Raw genomic sequence first — 6,000 nt, 5'->3', positions numbered from 1 at the left:
GTTTTCCCTCTAACATGGAAACATGCTTTCTCTAAGTTATTTTTTATATCTTTTTCTTAAATATGTTGCCTACGAAGCACTATAAAATATAAAATATATTATTTAAAAAATATATATATTATTTATTAAGAGAGTATATCTTAAAAGTTCTCAAACAAGAAAAAAATTTGTAACTATGGTGATGGATGTTAACAACTTATTGATTGTGGTAATCATTTTGCAATATATACAAATATTGAATCATTATATTGTACACCTGAAACTAATATAAAGTTAAATGTCAATTATACCTCAGTAGAAGAAATAGAAGAGAACATAGGCTAGGTTACACAACAGTAAAAATATAATTGCAAATGGTTTAACATGACAGTGGATAATTCATATTTATGTAACGTTCTCTGTGAGATACGAAGATACTGAGTCATTCTCCATGTGATAATTCAGTGATACAAGTTGTTCATACCAGTTAAAATAAGATTATTTTTCTTCTACTCTTTTGTTGCATTTGCATCTCATGATCTTTAAACCAAAATACTTCATAGTAATAGAAGAATGCAATAAATTGTCCTCTAAATTTCTGAAATTATATATATATATACACCACTTATATCTACTACCATTAATATTTACTACAAATTTTTTAAAAAAACAATAATAAAAATCAAAGGTCATATGCTCAGTATATTAAAAAAAGTTACTCCTCTTAACTGAAGTCATTAACCTTTGTAAAAAGCCTATTTTATTGTATTACATTATTAACTCCATTACAAACTGGCACTATTCCAAAAAACTGTTCTTAGGGACACTGACTAGATGTCTGACACTGAGAAACTGACCATCACTCTCATGTTACTACTAAAGCATTATAGTAAAGATTAAAGGATGAATAAATGTTGGCTAGATGAACATGGGTGGGGGAAAAATATTTTTAAAAAACCTTCTACATGTAAAACTATTCTTGTTTGAAACCTATTCAAAATGTAGGAATGTCTGTATATTCAATCATGTTTTTTGATATATATTAGCATTTATGTGTGAATACATTACTTAATATATCAGAGAAATCAAAAAAATATGAATTGTATTATTTTCATATTGATTCACTGATTAAGACTAGTTAACTAGAATTGTCCCATGGCAATGCAATCCGGGCACCAAGTGCCTCTTTTCTTCATAATAGGGTGAAACAATGCTCATAAAAAAAATGATTGGAATTGAAGATTTTTTTCCTCAAACAGATGAGTTTAATGTTAATTTGTTTGAGTTTACTGATACAATTATACATATTGATTCAAAAACTTTAAAATAACTAGTATTCAACACTAACAAGCCCTATTATTAAAAATATGGTTCATAAAAACAAAGTTAGGCAATTTAGGAAAAATATAAAAGACTCTTTCTTATTTTTATGCATTATTTCTTTCATTGCTCCAGGCTACTAAGAATCTATCTTCCATGTCAGTGGCATTATGCATTCTATAGTATTCCATTATATGGAGTTTGGGATTTTCTTTTAATTTCTGAAAATGGGTGCTTGAGTGACACCAACAAAGAAAGTCTGTATATATCTGCACACTCTTAAGAATTCTAGCAATCTTGCAGAAAAGGCAAAATTCTCATCTCTACATCTCTGGGCATTACTGTCATTTTTATACTGAATATAGTAGGATTATACAAATATATCAAGTAGTAAAAGAACAGGAAGAAGTTAATAAATTATACACTACATTGTAAAAAATAGAGAACATTTTAGTAAAGGTGTATGCCAACATAAGTACATGAAATTTGAGGAAAAATACTTCTTTTCTTCAGTAATTAACATATCCATTAACCCCTGGAACATCCTGTACTTCACCCAGGCAAAGTTTTTAAAAATAATATATATTTCAAAAATGTGTAAAGTAATATTAAATATAGCTTAAGAGAACATATAATGTAGTCAAAGGATTAAAAAAATGGGACTCATAAACACCAAATTTAGGAGAATGCTTTCCTCTGAGAGAAAGATTTAGGAAAGGGGTTGATATTGGGGCTTCAATTTTCCATTATGTTTGTTTCGTACCAAAAAAGATCTGAAATAATTGATATGATTTCATATATTTGAGGGATTGATACATGGTTTTTCTTTATATTTTCATTTCATTTTTTGGTTCATAGCCAATAGTAAAAATATTTTAAATAGTATGTACCAACAATTTAGAGGTCTGTTCACAAAAGTTTAAACTTCAGATTTGGTATAACAGACTTCTGATTTGGTATAACAAACCACAGAGAAGGTACACATTTCCCTTCCTAATACTGTTATGATTTTTCTCATCTTGGAAAAGCAGAAGCAAAGGTTAGAATATATCATTCTTCCATTCCAACAAAATAAATGTATTTGCCTAAATAAAGTAGGGCATTTCATTCAATATTAATTTAATCCTTAAAACTGAGTCTTAGAGCAGTAGAAGTATATGACAGATGATCCTTTCATTCACAGAGTTACAGGTTTCAAAGTCAAAAATCCCACGAATATTGTTAAAGTTTTAAAATATGAGTGTAATTTTCTCCACTTATGTCCCAAAGCAATCACTATATTCATTTTATAAAAGAGTAATAAATTCTATAATTTTATATATGTGTGTGTGCATTTTCTATATCTCTTCTACAACGTTAAAGAGATGGCAAAATTTTTCATCTCAAGGTTTCATAATTCCTTTGGGCTTACATTCAAGTGAATACAAGCAGAATATCTAAGTGTATGCTACACGAAAGGAGAAGTTAAAAGAATCCAGCCTGTTCATCTGTACCATTTTTCTAGGTTCCACATATATGTGTTAATATACGATATTTGTTTTTCTCTTTCTGACTTACTTCACTCTGTATGATAGTCTCTAGATCCATTGACGTCTCAACAAATGACCCAGTCTCATTCCTTTTTATGGCTGAGTAATATTCCACTGTATATATGTACCACATTTTCTTTATCCATTCGTCTGTCAGTGGGCATTTAGGTTGCTTCCATAACCTGGCTATTGTAAGTAGTGTTGCAGTGAATATTGGGGTGCATGTGTCTTTTTGAATTATGGTTTTCTCTGGGTATATGCCCAGTAGTGGGATTGCTGGATTATATGGCAATTTTATTTTTAGTTTTTAAGGAACATCCATACTGTTCTCCATAGTGGCTGTATCAATTTACATTTCCACCAACAGTGCAAGAGGGTTCCCATTTCTTCACACCCTCTCCAGCATTTTTTGTTTGTAGATTTGCTGATGATGCCCAATCTAACTGGTGTGAGATGATACCTCATTGTAGTTTTGATTTGCATTTCTCTAAAATTAGTGATCTGAGCAGCTTTTCATGTGCTTCTTGGCCATCTGTATGTCTTCTTTGGAGAAATGTCTATTTAGGTCTTCTGCCCATTTTTGGATTGGGTTGTTTGTTTTTTTAATATTGAGCTGCATTAGCTGTTTATATATTTTGGAGATTAATCCTTTGTCCGTTGAATCATTTGCAAATATTTTCTCCCACTCTGAGGGTTGTCTTTTCATCTTGTTTATGGTTTCCTTTGCTGTGCAAAAGCTTTGAAGTTTCATTAGGTCCCATTTGTTTATTTTTGTTTTTATTTCCATTACTCTAGGAGGTGGATCAAAAAAATATCTTGCGGTAATTTATGTCAAAGAGTGTTCTTCCTTTGTTTTCCTCTAAGAGTTTTATAGTGTCCGGTCTTACATTTAGGTCTCTAATCCATTTTGAGTTTATTTTTGTGTATGGTGTTCGGGAGTGTTCTAATTTCATTCTTTTACATGTAGCTGTCCAGTTTCCCCAGCACCATTTATTGAAGAGACCGTCTTTTTTCCATTGTATATCCTTGCCTCCTCTGTCATAGATTAGCTGACCATAGGTGCGTGGGTTTATCCCTGGGCTTTCTATCTTGTTCCATTGATCTATATTTCTGTTTTTATGCCAGTACCATATTGTCTTGATGACCATAGCTTTGTAGTATAGTCTTAAGTCAGGGAGTCTGATTCCTTCAGCTCCACTTTTTTCCCTAAAGACTGCTTTGGCTATTTGGGGTCTTTTGTGTCTCCATACAAATTTTAAGATTTTTTGTTCTAGTTCTGTAAAAAATGCCATTGGTAATTTGACAGGGATTGCATTGGATTGGTAGATTGCTTTGGATAGTATAGTCATTTTCACAATATTGATTCTTCCAATCCAAGAACATGGTATATCTCTCCATCTGTTGGTATCATCTTTAATTTCTTTCATCAGTGTCTTATAGTTTGCTGCATACAGGTCTTTTGTCTCCCTAGGTAGGTTTATTCCTAGGTATTTTTTTCTTTTTGTTGCAATGGTAAGTGGGAGTGTTTCCTTAATTTCTCTTTCAGATTTTTCATCATTAGTGTAGAGGAATGCAAGGGATTTCTGTGCATTAATTTTGTATCCTGCTACTTTACCAAATTCACTGATTAGCTCTAGTGGTTTTCTGGTGGCATTTTTAGGATTCTCTATGTATGGTATCATGTCATCTGCAAACAGTGACAGTTTACTTCTTCTTTTTTAATTTGTATTCCTTTTACTTCTTTTTCTTCTCTGATTGCCATGGCTAGGACTTCCAAAACTATGTTGAATATTAGTGGTGAGAGTGGACATCCTTGTCCTGTTCCTGATCTTAGAGGAAATGCCTTCAGTTTTTCACCATTAAGAATGATGTTTTCTGTGGGTTTGTCATATGTGGCCTTTATTATGTCGAGGTAGGTTTGCTCTATGCCCACTTTCTGCAGAGTTTTTTTTATAAATGGGTGTTGAATTTTGTCAAAAGCTTTTTTTGCATTTATTGAGATTATCATATGGTTTTTCTTCTTCAGTTTGTTAATATGGTATATCACATTGATTGATTTGTGTATATTGAAGAATCCTTGCATCCCTAGGATAAATCCCACTTGATCATAGTGTATGATCCTTTTAATGTGTTGTTGGATTCTGTTTGCTAGTATTTTGTTGAGGATTTTTGCATCTATATTCATCAGTGATATTGGTCTCTAATTTTCCTTTTTTGTAGTATCTTTGTCTGGTTTTGGTATTAGGGTGATGGGAGCCTCATCGAATTCGTTTGGGAGTGTTCCTTCCTCTGCAATTTTTTGGAAGAGTTTGAGAAGGATGGGTGTTAGCTCTTCTCTAAATGTTTGACAGAAGTCACTTGTGAAGCCATCTGGTCTGGACTTCTGTTTGTTGGAGGATTTTTAATCACTGTTTCAATTTCATTACTTGTGATTGGTCTGTTCATATTTTCTATTTCTTCCTGTTTCAGTCTTGGAAGCTTATACCTTTCTAAAAATTTGTCCATTTCTTGTCCATTTTATTGGCATAGAGTTGCTTGTAGTGGTCTCTTAGGTTGCTTTGTATTTCTGCAGTGTCTGTTGTAATTTCTCCTTTTTCATTTTTAATTTTATTGATTTCAGTCCTCTCCCTCTTTTTCTTGATAAGCCTGGCTAATGGTTTATCAATTTGTTTATTTTCTCAAAGAACCAGCTTTTAGTTTTATTGATCTTTGCTATTGTTTTCTTTGTTTCTATTTCATTTATTTCTGCTCTGATCTTGATGATTTCTTTCCTTCTGCTAACTTCGGGTTTTGTCTGTTCTTCTTTCTCTAGTTCTTTTAGGTGTAAGGTTAGATTGTTTATTTGAGATTTTCTTGTTTCTTGCGGTAGGCTTGTATAGCTATAAACTTCCCTCTTAGAACTGCTTGTGCTGCATCCCATAGGTTTTGGATTGTCGTGTTTTTATTGTCATTTGTCTCTAGGTATTTCTTGATTTCCTCTTTGAATTTTTCAATGATCTCTGGTTATTTAGTAATGTATTGTTTAACCTCCATGTGTTTGTGTTTTTTACGTTTTTTCCCTGTAATTCATTTCTAATCTCATAGCCTTGTGGTCAGAAAAGATGCTTGATATGAATTCAAGTTTCTTAAATTTACTGAGGCTTGATTTGTGACCCAAGATGTGATCTATCCT

The sequence above is a fragment of the Aethalodelphis obliquidens genome, unplaced genomic scaffold (assembly GCF_003676395.1).
Source record: "Aethalodelphis obliquidens isolate GAN/ISIS:26980383/991018 unplaced genomic scaffold, ASM367639v1 scaffold24, whole genome shotgun sequence".
NCBI classification, from domain to species: Eukaryota; Metazoa; Chordata; class Mammalia; order Artiodactyla; family Delphinidae; genus Aethalodelphis; species Aethalodelphis obliquidens.
This window is presented reverse-complemented; position numbering follows the sequence as displayed.